Source organism: Triticum dicoccoides, chromosome 1A (assembly GCF_002162155.2).
Source record: "Triticum dicoccoides isolate Atlit2015 ecotype Zavitan chromosome 1A, WEW_v2.0, whole genome shotgun sequence".
NCBI lineage: Eukaryota > Viridiplantae > Streptophyta > Magnoliopsida > Poales > Poaceae > Triticum > Triticum dicoccoides.
In genome coordinates this window covers 527,028,356-527,041,996 of record NC_041380.1, presented here as the reverse complement: position 1 = coordinate 527,041,996, position 13,641 = coordinate 527,028,356, and the positions used below count along the sequence as shown (strand labels likewise).

The following is a 13,641-nucleotide window of genomic DNA, read 5'->3' as shown; positions in this document are numbered from 1 at the left end:
AAACCAGAAGAGAAGAAGTAATAAACAAATCTAAGATTTTGGACCGTCATAAGTTCACTTAGGCTAGGTGAGTATTTTCTATAACTACTAATCGTGTACGTGCGTGAACTGAGCCTATATCAGATGGTTAGGTTCTTTGTAATGGAACTGATACATCATTGTTCAAGTCCTAGACTTGGCACTGATAGCCGCATTTTACTGGATTTATTTCAGACCTTTCGGCAATGTGCGTTCAGTGGGAAGCGGCGTTCTCGTCAACTACGAGGACGTCTGTGGCGACTTCATGAATCTCTATATATTGTATCGGCTCAGTATCTCAGAGGTACCCGTGGTACCAGGGTGTGTGCAGTGGCGAATCTAGAACAAAGTAAAGGATGGACTTAAAGTTTACGCACGCATATGTTGGGTTGGCTGGCAAGTGGTTGGGCTGGTCATAGACTAGTAGTAAAACAAAATTTGAGTGTCTGTGAACATCCGCGTTTGTACGATGTTAAAAAACTAGGCCCGTACAACGTACGTCAATATTAGACAATATATTAAGTGTATTGTACATTACAAGATATAAATTGCATGTAATATTGGATAGGATATAATTACTTGGTTAAATTGATGTTGATATTAGACATGATATTAATTAGTAGAGGGTGGTAAGCATGTTTATAATGCTAAATGTATGTTTAATGCTAACACCGAAGCGTTGTACACGTTGGATAGATGCAGTTGAATGGGTGAGATTTGTTGAATTTCTATGACTTGTTCTTTTTATATTGACATGGATATAGAAGTGCCGTCCCGAGGCAGATGACGTTTTTTTGTTGTTGCTACAATCAAAATATTTGGGTGTTGGTCGGAGCTATATTTTAGCTTTTCTTTTTTTAGCACGTTTGTTGCTCATGTCATTAACAAGATAAGCATCTATCCTGGTTGAGTTATGTTGTCGGCGCTGTCCATTGCATTGGTACGTGGCTCTGGCTAGGGATGGCAATGGGTACCCATTACCCGCGTACCCTGCGGGTAAAAACCCTATTAGGGTAAAGGTATGGGATAAAAATTTACCCATGGGTACTTAAATGGGAAAATATCATACCCGTCGGGTGGAAAGGGTACGGGTATGGGATCGTATAACCCATGCCCGCTTACCCATGTACCCATCTAAAATGTTAACAAATGGGTTTCCGTTAATATCATAACGTATTAATTTTACCCTCCTAATCACGCTAGATAAAAACTCTAATGTGTAGTAAAATTATCTCTACGATTTATCTTGATTTTGTGAACTTAAAGTGTATACGTATGTGTTGTTATGTATGATTATGTGTTGTTTTTTTTAACATTTTTATGTGTCACTTTATAGGCAAGTATTTTTGTTTATGAGAATGTGTTATTGTTACAATATGTTATTGTACATTGTTGTTTAAAATTTGTTGCTATTAATAATTTATGATTATATATTGCTTTTTACAACTATTTTCTACTCAACTGATGTGTTGTAAATGCGGGTATATTTACCCGCGGGTACCCATATACCCTGTCGGGTGATGGGTATGAGAAAAAATTGTACCCTTGACGGGTATGGGTATGGGTGATGGGTAAGTTCAGGGTGGATGGGTAAGGGTATGGGGTAGCTCCACCCGTACCCATACCCTGCGGGCGCCATCCCTAGCTCTGGCTATGTGTGCACACCCAAATCCCCAGCGGCAACGTGCGTGACAAGCCTGCATCTTTCGGGCCTTTTCGCCAGATCCAAAGGAACAAGAGTCGATCTTCGCCGCAGATTTTGGATGTACGTACGCCGATGCAGATTTGTCCGCTAAACATCCCGGCTAGCTTACTTGCACCACACCGCACTCTACTACGTGAACATGTACAACCGGAGTGAGAGTGGACCACAGCTGTGTGCTCATACATGCAAATTAACAACTCACCGTATGGTTATAGCTTAATTTCAACGCACCTAGTTTAGCCAAACAACAAAACCCGTCACATGACCAGGCGGCTCCTTCCTACGTGGCGTGCATGGGGCCAACGCAGGACATCTGCGTGAGTGACTAATCACACGTGTGTATAGTATACACACTCACTCTTCGAAAAAATGTGTGCATACACACGTTATTTTGCTTACGTGGATGGCAGCAAACTACCCCCCGGCCTCTTCTAGAATGCTCTCACTCACTGAAAGCACCTTTGGGCTTTGGGTTGGTTGGTGACGGGAACCAAGGCAAGGTTCTTGGCTGACGAAGGAGAAGGTGGTCACGACACGCAAACAAGAAGACACACGGGAACGGGGTCAACTCGAAACGTCGCGCAGCCTCTCTCTTCCGTTGCGCATGCATGGGGCGAATCGATTCGATGGAGTCCTCCGTCTCCTTCTTCCGCCGTCGCGCGCCTCTCTCTCAAGCCCACCGCTTCTTTCGCCGCCGACGAGACGAGACGGCCTCCCTTCCTTCCTTCCTTCAAAAAAGCTCACTTTTTTCTCCTCCTTTTTACCAAACAAATTCCCGCGACGGACATGCCGTTCGTCGTCTGGGTGCCTCTCCACCAACTCAACTCAACGCCGGAGGAAGCAGATCATGCATTGCATGCATGGCGCTGAGGCCGTCCTAATCTCATCGACCTAAGCGAACAAGCCGTCAAAGACGATTTCACCCAAGAGGAGCCAGCCAGCACGGCGCCGTCCACTCCACCGCCCGTCTTCCTCCTCGCCTCCGCCATGCATGCATGGCTGCGCACAACAAGACATGCATCATGGACAAAGCGCAAAGACAAAGTCTTCCTTTTCCACCTTCCTTCCACGCCACGCCGGCGACGTACGGGACCTCAATCGCCCGTGTGGTGTCCGTCGGAAGCACCTGCCTTCTGTCTCGGTACGCATCTGAGAAGAAGCGAGAGGAGCAGTGAAGCGCCAACAACCACCTCCCAGTCGCCGCCATTTCGTCTGCTGCAGTTTCTTGTCGCGTCGCGCGGGGTGTTTGGTGGTGGATTGTTTTCTGCAAAAGTGCTGATTAAAGAAAACATCAGGGGGTTTTGTGCAAAAGTGTGTGCGCTGACCGTCCGGCCACCTGGCTGCCAATTGGCGAGCTGTGATTGGCCTGGGACTAAATCATCACATAAGGTGCAAGTTGGGGTATGATGAAGTCAAGTTTTACAAATTTAAGACTAAATCATCAAATGCTGTGCAAGTTAGGGTATTTGGGGTGCTATTACCTCCAATGAGAAGCATGTGTTTGTACCGGCCGCTACAAGCAAGGCTGACAAACACGGCGCCCGCCCGGCTGCCCCACACAAAAAGGAAAGCGGTGGAGGGACGCTTCCTTCTTTGTTGTACTACCGGCCACTAGCTACGACAAGGCTGCAAGTCTGTGCGTGAGCCACGAGCGACATGGATGCATCCCTCTCTCTCTCTCTCATCATTTTCTCTGGGTTATGTCACTCTACAGTAGGATCACAGACAGACCCAATCATATTCTGCAGGGCAGGATCCAAATGTGCAGACCTGCAAGTACGGTGGGTGCATGGCCGAAACAGGGAACAAGGCATCAAGTGGTGGTCCCCCCCTCTTCAAAGGACATTTGGTCTACTCTGTCTCGCAACAGTCCCGTTCAATTAAGCGATGCACTTTCTGCTTTTCATTCCAGAAAGAATCTGCCTGTATATGAGAGATTGATCGGATCCCCGAATATCCAATTCTAAGTTTGGTTCATCTGCAACCGATGAATAGTAAATTAAAAAAACTATAAAATTAAAAAAATAATTTCAAACCATTTGAATATCTGAGTAGCTCTTAGCAAAAAAAAAGTCCAAACAGTGCATAAATAGTAAACCTTTTCACGGACCCTAAATTTGTTGTTTTTTTGTTGAGAGTTACTCAGACATCCAAATGCTCTGAAACTTGGCACGGACATCACACACTTGGTCATCTTTCTCTACAAAAAAAATTGATTTTTCAAAATTTATAGTGAAGATACTGCTTATCCTGGCGTTGCTTCCTATTCGGGAAAAAAATTGTCAAACCGCCTGCATCGGCCACGCATAACCCATCCCTAATTGGTCCCTCGAACCCCTCTCCCTCTCGACTGGTCTACACCGCCACCGAGCTTGCCATCAACCACCTCGTCCTGCCATCTTCGACTGGGCATCACCCCCGAGCTCGCCGCATATCGCTTGCTTCCTTGTCACCTTGTCGAGGAGGACCACAAATACCCCACCGCCCAAACCCATTCACCTGCTTATCCCCATTCCATCTTCCTCTTCATGTATACGACCCCTGGGGACATGGCAGGTGCACCATCCCAACATTAGGGGGTCAATCCCCCCATCGCTTCCATGGTTGGTGCTTCGCCCGGTCACCCGTCGACTGAATTGCTTGCTGGAGTAGGACCCTGCAATGGCCTCCGGCATTTCCCCCATATTCAAAGTGCCGAATCTCACAATAGGAGGTAGTGCACTTCATTGACCGCCTCCGATTTTATGATTTGTAATTGCCAAATTGCATTTCTCTTTCTAATGCACAGTCTGCCGACTACTCTTTGGGTACTTTATATGTTCATTCTTGGTTAAGCCACTTATTTTGGGACGGAGGGAGTATATGTTTCTTACTTTTTATTCTCATTGCTCTCACTCGCCAGCATAATTGTAATATGTATATTGGCCTTTCCCATCTTTAACATACATTTATTTTTTCTTCATATTTACATCCCAGTTCCACTCAATTAGTATCACATTACTAAAGGGGCGCACCCATTTTGCAATTTTTTTTACTATTTGTAACGTCGTGCATTATAGAATGTATTTCTGTTTTTCTATCTTCTTCACATTTGCATGAACCGGTCATATATTCATGCTTCTTATGCAACATATATTTGTTTCTTAAATAGGCATAGTTTCAAAACTAGGATGGAAAACATATATTTGTTTCTTATGTGGTTCGAGTGGAATCCCTTATATCTCAAAACAAGGATCTCTCTCTCTCTCTCTCTCTCTCTCTCTCTCTCTCTCTCTCTCTCTCTCTCTCTCTCTCTCTCTCTCTCTGAAAAGGATATGGGAAGTGTAGTATGCTTCACTCTGGTTGCTCTCTGAAAGTTGGTGGAATTCGTAGCGATATATAGAGGCAAACCTTTATGCACAGTTCGGCGGGACAGGTTGAAACAACTCGGTGAGACCAAGTTGTACAAAATGTTTGAACTTTAGGCGTTTCGGTGAGACCGGGTGAAACCATTCGGTGGGACTGAGATGTGATGACCTAAGCACTTTCCATACTTCGGTGTAACCGACTGTAACTGATCGGAAATTCCGACTGAATTTGAGTTGGCAAAAGAAGGTTGGCAAGTGCTCTTTAGTGGGATCGAAGGGCCAATTCGGTGAGACCAAATTTTGGGGTTCAGGCAATGAGCCAATGACTATGTCATTGGTTAACTCGATGAGTCTGTATTGGAGTGGATCGGTGAGACTGGGTTTGACTTAGGGTTTTGGACATAGTGGGATGTGAGAGTTTGATAGAGGCTTTTGGAGCTTGATCTCTAAGCACTTGATCAATTAGTCCATGATCACAACCTCATCCCTTTTAGATAGTATTTACTTACCTATGGACTCAATTAATGCATGTGACATTGGATCGGAGGCCATTGTCTCCGTCACAATGAGCCACACCTGTGCAGTGCCGCTGGTACGACTCCTCTGACGAAGAGGATGTTGTCGTCCCTGTTGTCCCCATTCGGGGCGTGCTCGAGCTTTCCTCCCGTGAAGCGGAGGAACCCCCCTCCCCCCTAAGGAGGCCACGCGACAGCGCAAACTCGATTGTTGTTTGAAAGCCAGTGAGACTCTCAACTTTGAGAACAGCCTCGACTAGTAGCTCGCAACGTCGAATAGCGAGATTGCCTATGTTTATTAGTATTACAAATGCCGCTTAATGGCATTTAAGTGACAAATTATACGCAAATTTGCCCTACATTTTGGCACCCATATGAAGTTGTAAGTATTTCGGGTGTAGTTTGCTCTTAATCTACTTTAATCTCTCTCTGTTGACATGAATCTACTTTAATCTTTGTTTGACTGCATATAATTAGAACTACTAATTTCAAGCAAAAGCAAAAGAAAATATGAAGACTACTTTATTGGCGACCCAAGTCTCGAACTGCCAGTGCAGACAGACGTCTATTTTTCATTGCTATTACCCAGCCCTTTCGGCCTCTCCATTAGATTTACTTTCCTCCATGGCTAGGCAGAGTCTGCCGGCCGCGGGACCAAGCTAGAGCGCACACCGGCAGCATCTATCTACTGCTAGTACTAGACGCTGAGGCGAGGAGCATCTCTAGTGGCAAGCAGGAGCCGATCGAATCGAGCACACACACAGCGCGTATGGCATGATCAATGCCGCTGCCAGTGCCACATCGCAAGGCACGCTGCTGCTGCCGCAAGCCGCTGCCGGGCGGGGCGCGCGCATGCTGCCGCGGCAGCGAAAGGGACGGCCATGGAAACCGAAGCGAATCCCATCGCAGATACGACCGATCTCCTTCTCCCCGTCGTCGTCCCACCCCGATCCCGTGCATGCAAGTGCCCGTCTCCAAAGTCCTCTCCTGGCTCTGTTTGTTTGTGTGAAGCCAACTTCATCGTATGACCCATTCGGTCCAGGTGTGTCCGTTTTAGCTCAAACAAACAGACGGCATGGCCCAATGTGTGGCCGCATCCGTAAAAAATGTCCGTTTCTGATCCTTCTCAACCCATCTTAGGTGCAAATTTGATCGGGCTTTGCGATCAAACTGACACGGAACAGACGCGCACATGTCCTCTCGCCATCAGCCTCGGGCCCATGTGTCTTCCGTTCAACTACCTCTCACTGCCCCCATTTAATCCACACGAGTGGACGGGCCCGCCGGTCAGCCACCCAGCCGGCCGCGTCAGTTTTTTATGGTGAAGCCGTGGACTAGCCAGTCCACTTCTACTTCCGCACACCGTCCCCGCTCCATTGCTCCCTTCATGCCCGACACCAAACACTAGCCGCGCCACCCCACCTCGCTCACCGTCGGCCGTTGCGACGGGCTTTTGGAAGTGGGTGCCGGACAAGAAGGACAAACACGACCACGAGGCAGGCTCCTCGTCTGCCTTGTCAGGAAGTGCGACCACCCACTCCACCTCGCCGGCCGCATTCCTGATCTCCCCTCCCGCAGCTCCGGCGTGCTTCCGGCCATACGTCAAAGGTGGACTTCTGCTGCCGGTACTGGCAGATGGGCACCCCGTTGTCTTGGTCTAATGCCCACCTCCCCAGTGGGTGGCATCTGAGCCCGGATCGGCACCCGTGCCAGCGAGCGGCCGTGCTCGCCTTTAGAAGATCACCCGCCGGTGCGCCCACATCGCGCGCCAGTACCTTGCCGGCCGGCGCTAATATGTTGGCTCGCCGCTCTGGGACACTTGATTCCAGGACGAGCACGACATTCGCCGGCAAACCTACTTTGCCGGCCGTGCTTGTAGCCCGCTCGGCGCGTCACGTGCGTGCGCACCGAGCCCACCCAGAGTGTGTGGTCGGACTCGTGTGCGCGGCCTGCCGCCCACGCCCTCTCCCTTCCCGTCACCGCCGCCAGCAACTTCCATGACGGTCAAGAAGGAGGAGCAGCTGGTGCGGGCCGTCATGGAGGACTCCAAGATAGAGTACAAGCAGAGCCAGTAGGCAGTGGGAGGGTCTGGCGAAGATGCTGGTGCTCTCGGCCGCCGTGGACATCTATGTGCCAAAGTTGGACGTCAAGTAGGAGGTGATGGAGGAGGCCATGGAGGACCGACCGCCCACGCCGGTGTGGAACGAGGCGCTGTAGGCCAATCATGGTCGTGGACGACCATGATGCCATGCAGCCGTGGCATTGTCACCACCACTAACACCGCCGGCGTGGGCAGGCAACAGCTTTACCGTTTTTATGTTTTTTAATTTAAACTTAAGTACTATGTGCTGGCTGTGACTAAGATGTGGACAGTTTAAAGTTTGTTATATATATTACTCCCTCTGTTTCATTTTAGACCGCATATAAGATTTCGTCAAAGTCAAACTTTGTCAACTTTGACCCGGTTTATAGAGAAATATATCAAGATTCACAATATGGAATCAATATTGTTAGATGCATCATGACATTAATTTACATACCATATAACTTTAGTATTGTAGATGTTGATATTTTTTGCAATAAAGTTGGTCAAACTTTACAAAGCTTGACTTTGATCAAATCTTATATGCAGACTAAAAAAGCGGAAGGAGTATGTTTTAAACTTTTGCCATTCCTTTGTTTTTTTAAGCTGCAATGCCTTTTTCACGATTTTTTTTAGGTTCCAACATGGACAATGTTTGGATGCGATCGCGCGTAAAGTGTACAGACCAGCGATCGGCCTAAACCGGACATGGGTGTCCGTTTTGCCGACCCAAACGGACGAAATCCGACGTCCGTTTGGAGTCGTGCATTGGAGTTGGCCTGAGATACAAAAGAAAATGAACAAAATTGGCCCTTATCTGAAACTTCAACACAAAATGGTCCTAATCTGAAAATATTTCATGAAATGGTCCTCTTTTGCATGACGCCCGCGGCTAGGGCGCCATGCTAAAGAGCATGACGCCCCGGGCTAGGGCGCCATGGTAGTGACATGTAGCATGACGCCCCGGCCTAGGGCGTCATGCAAAAGGGGCCATTTCGTGAAATATTTTCAGATTGAGGCCATTTTGTGTTGAAGTTTCAGATAAGGGCCATTTTTGTCCATTTTCACGAGATACAACGTCCAATACAAAATACTGCTCATGTACCTTAAAAAAGGCGTACGTGCCACTGCTTGATCCCGAATTCTGCATGGGCGTGCATGCGTGCGTGGTCGTGGAGGGAGATGGCCACCTGCAAACTGCAACTGATCATGGCAGCCAGATCGAGATGCTGCTGGCGAATCTGTGGCAGTGTGGATCAGGCCGTGCTGCCTGTCGCTGGGCTGCATGCAAAGCAGTGCATGCCGGTGTCACTGCCATTTCTCACCGATGGCACCCAGTGCTTTGAACCCTCATCGGGACCAGCTTTTGCCCGTAGCAAGCTGCGACAAACGCAGGCGATCAGACTCAGACCGATCCGGCCAGTGTGTGTGTGCAAAAGTAGCTTTGGCTACACCTTTCTTTCCCTGGATCCCATCCCTAGGGCTTTGCAAACGGCATATACTGCATGAGCTACTACTACAGATTCTACTGTGTGTGGATCTCTGCATGTTCATTCATTTTTTGGCATCGTCTTCTGGAGCTCATCAACTGCCCCAATTATGTTGATCGGCACATGTCACCCTGTGATGGAGTATCTGTGGCTTTCAAAAGCAAGTCCTTGAAGCTCTAAAGAAGAGAAAAGGAGGACGGAAGACAAATCTGACAAAAGATGTATATACCATTGCAACTGCAATCTGCAGCATGAGTAAATTGCACAAAACGACCACTTTGAGGGTTAGGGTTTCAGAAAACACTAGGTTACAGTTTCTTAACAAATTGCAACATATCTCTTGTAAACACTTTGCAAAAACCACTGATCGGTGGATAAGCCTCGATTGAGCACGCTTATGACAGATGGGGCCCTTTTTTGCCTACATGGCGTAACATTTTGTGCCAAATCAATTTTAATTTTAATTTACAAACTAGTCCACAATGTACACAGACACCCCTGAATCAAAAGGAAAAAAAAAGCCCCCACTCCCTTCGATCCCTTCTCTCCCTTCGATCCCCATCTCTCCCTTCACCGCCAGATCCTCCGCTCGGCGCCGATGCATAGGAGGTCGGGTAGCCACTCCCCCGCCTGAGATGCCGCAGCCTCCTCTCTCCTCCCTCCACGGAGCACGGCGGCGCCGAGCGAGCAAAGCGGCGATGGCGTCGGCGGAGCAGAGCGGCGGTCGCGTGGCGGGTTGGCCATGTGGGGCACGACACCGGGCGGCGACGAAGATCTGTCGTGCGCCTCCCTACCCACGCACCATATGCAGCGGCGGTGACGGGAGTGCGCAGCAACGACGCCGGACGTGAGCAGCAGCCGCGGCGGTGCCGGACGCAAGCAACCGTAGTGACGCCGGACGAGAGTAGCAGCTGCCGCGTCAGACGCGAGCAACAGCGGCGGCGCCGGAGCGAGCAACCGTAGCGACGCCGGACGCGAGCAGCAGCAGCCGCGTAGGCCGCGCGTGGGCACGAGCAGCTGCACCGGCGGCGAGTAGCAGCAGTCGCGCAGGCCACTCATGGTGGCGAGCAGCGGCACTGCCTGCGAGCTGCAGAAGCCACGCCAGCCGCGCATGGGCGCGAGCAGCGGCACCCATCAAGGAGCTGGAAGGAGGACGACGATGGTGTGCTTGAGAGACAGATCCCGATCTGAATCGGGGAGGGTGTTTTCGCTTTTTGACAAAAGTGTTGGGGTTTTTTTTCGCTTTTTTTACCCATCTAATGCTGTCTTTGGTAAAACGCTATGCCACATCAGCGAAATAGGGGCCCCATCTGTCATAAACGCATTTAACTGAGTCAGATCCACCAATCAGTGGTTTTTGCAAAAAGATTACATAAGACATGGTGCAATTTGTCAAGATACTGTAACCTAGTGTTTTCTGAAACCCTAACCCTCAAAGCGGTGGTCTTGTGCAATTTACTCCTGCAGCATTGATCCACCTCTCTTTTTTCTTGAAAGACAACATGGATCCATCTCAAGACAAGAGAAGGATCCATATCTTTCTGGCTGATGTCTGCTGTGCCTGCCCCACGCAAAAAGGAAAGCGCTCCAGGGAAGCATCTTTGTACCGGCCGCGCGCTACGACAAGGCTGCAAGTTTTTGTGCATGAAAAAAGAGAGAGAGAGTATTATGTGTGCATGTGAGCCATGAGACATATGCATGTATCTCTCTCAAACTGATTTGCATCTAACAATGCATATCTCCCTAATGGAGGGGACTCTTTCGACACAAAATGAAGAGGACCTGCATCCATGCATCAAACCAAATCGTGATATGGCCAAAATTTTGACAAAAATGATGAACTATGGTTCAACCTAGGGCTAAAACATGCACCCAAAAGAACAAGAGAACAAATTATGGCGGGAAACGCCGAGGTCTATGGGGTTCCTTACCATGCCGTGTCGGACAACCAGCCGGCCGGGAAGGTTGTTGGCCAGATGAAAACGCCATTGACCTTAGTAATTCATGTGTAAATTAAAATTAACGCGGTGGTGGATGTTGTCTTAGATAAGAGTAAGATTGTGAAATGTACTTCCAAAATAGGGTTAATTTGAGCTAAACTTGGTTAGCAAGGTGATGTTTGTCGCCGTTCCTGCCCCACACAAAAAGGAAAGCGCTAGAGGGAGGCATCTTTGTTGTACCGGCCGCTAGGACAAGGCTGCAAGCCGGTGCGTGAGCCATGTTAAACATGCATGCATCTCTTTCTCTCTCCTTTTCTCTCTATGCCACTGTAGTGTAGGATTAATCGGCAGACGTTTATAGACCCAATCATTTTGTGCAAGGTAGGATCCAATTGCGTAGCCCTGAAAGTACAAGGCGTGCATGGCCCAATCAAGTAACAAGGCATCAAACACGTACTATCAAGTGGTGTGGTCGTAGTGGAACGGATCCTCCATCTTAAATTTTTGGTCTACTTTGTCTCGCAGTCCACTGTCCAATTCAATTAAGGGATGATGCATTTTCACTTTTCATTCAAGAAAAGAATCTGCGAGTAGATGAGACACCGATCGGATGCCCTATTTTAACTCTAGTTTGTGTGTAGAAAAAAGAAGTGAAAAACTCCAACCACCAAATCTACCAACAGTCTAGGACGTGACGGCATGTAATCTACTATACACACAAACAATTTTCATCATGGATATGGATGAGGTAATAGCAGTCCAGGTACCCTAACTTGCATAGAATGTGATGATTTAGTCCAAAACTTGCAAAACTTCACTTCACCATACCCCAACTTGCACCTCATGTGATGATTTAGTCCCAGGTCAATCACAACTCGACAATTGGCAGCCAGATGGTCAGATCGGTCAGCACACACACTTTTACAGAAGCACCAGTCCCAGGCCTACCATTTTCTTTAATCAACCCGCACTCACCTCCCATTGACTGCAAAAGCATAAATAACCTAGTGTAAAGTGGAGTACATCCAAGATTCCAAGTTTGCTTGGAACTACGAATGTTCATGTATTTCATATTCAGAACGACATGTAGTTGCTACTGTTCCAAAATAAAATGTGTAGTTTCTACTGAAAACCACATGATAAAACTGTTCAAACTGTAACAGAACAGGTATGAGTGCACAACACCATTTTTCTTTCAATCTTTCAGGAGAAGAGAGGTTGCACCTCATGAACATCTTTACTGCAGCATAATTTCGCGGCAGAACATGATTTCAAGTTCCCAACGGAGAAAAGAATTAACATTGCTCGATCAAACCAACATACAAATTAATGAGGAGAAAAAAGAATGACGGAAGCAGCATGAATCCTTGGCGCACCGAACCGTCACCGGCACGGTCATGGCGCACCGAACCGTCACCGGCACGGCCCACGTCCTCACGCCGCCGAGCTGCAGCCGCACGGGCACCGTGATATCCACGTCGAACGGCACCGATCGGAGCCGCTCCGCCGCGGCCATCTGCCCGCGCTGGCGCTCCGAGAACCGTATCCCGCTGCCCTTCGCCTTCGCCACGAACACCGTGATGTTGCACGGCGCCTGGTAGAAGGCCGGCCACACGCCGTCCGCCAGGCTCACGCCCTCGTACGACACGGCGACGCGGCTCCTGGCGCCGTCGTAGTGCACGCCGACCTTGCCGTTGGCGCTGTTGTCCGCGCGGACGGTCGCGGCGAACCCCGGCGAGAGCGGGCCGGGGGCCGAGGCGTTGCTGACGCCGGCGAGGCCCGACACTGCGAGGGACACAACCGAGTACGCCGGCTGCCTGGGCTTGAAGGCGAGGTAGACGACCCCGACGGCGGCGGCGAGGAGGACGGCGAGGGAGAGGTAGAGGCAGGCGCGGAGGCAGGAGCAGTCGGCGCGGCGGGTGTAGTGCTGGAAGAGGCGCGCGTTCTCCGGCGGCGGCACGCGGAAGACCTTGTCTTTGGGCACCTGCACCACGTACGTGCCGGGCTGCGGCGCCGGCGGCTTCTGCTGGTGTTGGGGCGGCGGCGGGACGGGCTTCTCGAAGTGGACTGCAGAGCGGGCTGGGGGAGGGGTCGGAGGAGGAGTAAGCGTACTCGCCGGAGAAGTCGGAGCTGGTGGACGCGGTCGTCGTTCATCATAGGCCGCTCCTGCTCCTCACGTCGCAGGTGTGAATCAATCTGCGATATCAAAACCGTCTGTGCCAGAATGTTTTGCACGCATTGGTACTTCCCAGCCGAATAGTACTTCTTTAGCACGGCGTTCAGTGCTAGTATGCTTATCGTGGACGTCCTATAGCTTTGAAGTCAATAGATGATCTCTTTGTTTTTGTACCATGGGACAGCACGCACTACGGCTCCTGTTCACCAGTGCACGTACCCAAACTTGAAGAGAGACCAGCAGCCTCCACACTGGCTGGTTCCAATTCAACTCAACTCAGCCTCCACAAAGGAAACGAATGTACAAATGTACTAAAACGGAGCACGTACCCGCCGAGTTACTTCTTGTCTCCGCACTGCTGCACAGC

General features: G+C 49.4%; 1 pseudogene; it reads right to left on the bottom strand.

Annotated features, from left to right (window-relative positions):
- Window positions 1–10,437: 10,437 nt before the first annotated feature.
- On the bottom strand, window positions 10,438–13,255 carry LOC119354547 (annotated as a pseudogene).
- Window positions 13,256–13,641: the final 386 nt, after the last annotated feature.